This window comes from Phaethon lepturus, unplaced genomic scaffold, assembly GCF_000687285.1.
Source record: "Phaethon lepturus isolate BGI_N335 unplaced genomic scaffold, ASM68728v1 scaffold12415, whole genome shotgun sequence".
NCBI lineage: Eukaryota > Metazoa > Chordata > Aves > Phaethontiformes > Phaethontidae > Phaethon > Phaethon lepturus.
This window is the reverse complement of record NW_010538408.1, coordinates 28,570-29,012: the sequence shown is the minus strand read 5'-3', so window position 1 is coordinate 29,012 and position 443 is coordinate 28,570.

Below are 443 nucleotides of genomic sequence, written 5' to 3'. Positions count from 1 at the left end.
GGGAAAGACATCTAAAATGATGAGTAGGGAATTCATAAGCTTGTTAAAGCTCATTTGTAGAGCAGATCTTTCACAGTACAGCAGAGTTTATTCTGTTATCGTTTTGTTTTCTTATTTATTACCTAATTCTGTGTTATCTACTTGGACGTTTTATTACAGGTACACATTTCCATGCAAAAAGACTGCCTCCATCTAGATACGAACTCAGTAGGACACTTATCTTACCACTGTTATACCCCCCTCTTCCACCTCTCTTGAAATAAATCTGCTCCACAGCAGAAAGCATATAAGCTCCAACCTGACCAATAACCTTCCCGGTATTCATACTGCTAGCCTTTTGTCGTACCTCTGTTTAATGCATTACTTCAGACTGTGCTGCAAATAGTAGTCATTCAGGTTTGTTTTATACTGGAGTTTGTTATTTGTAAACTCTACCTCTTGCT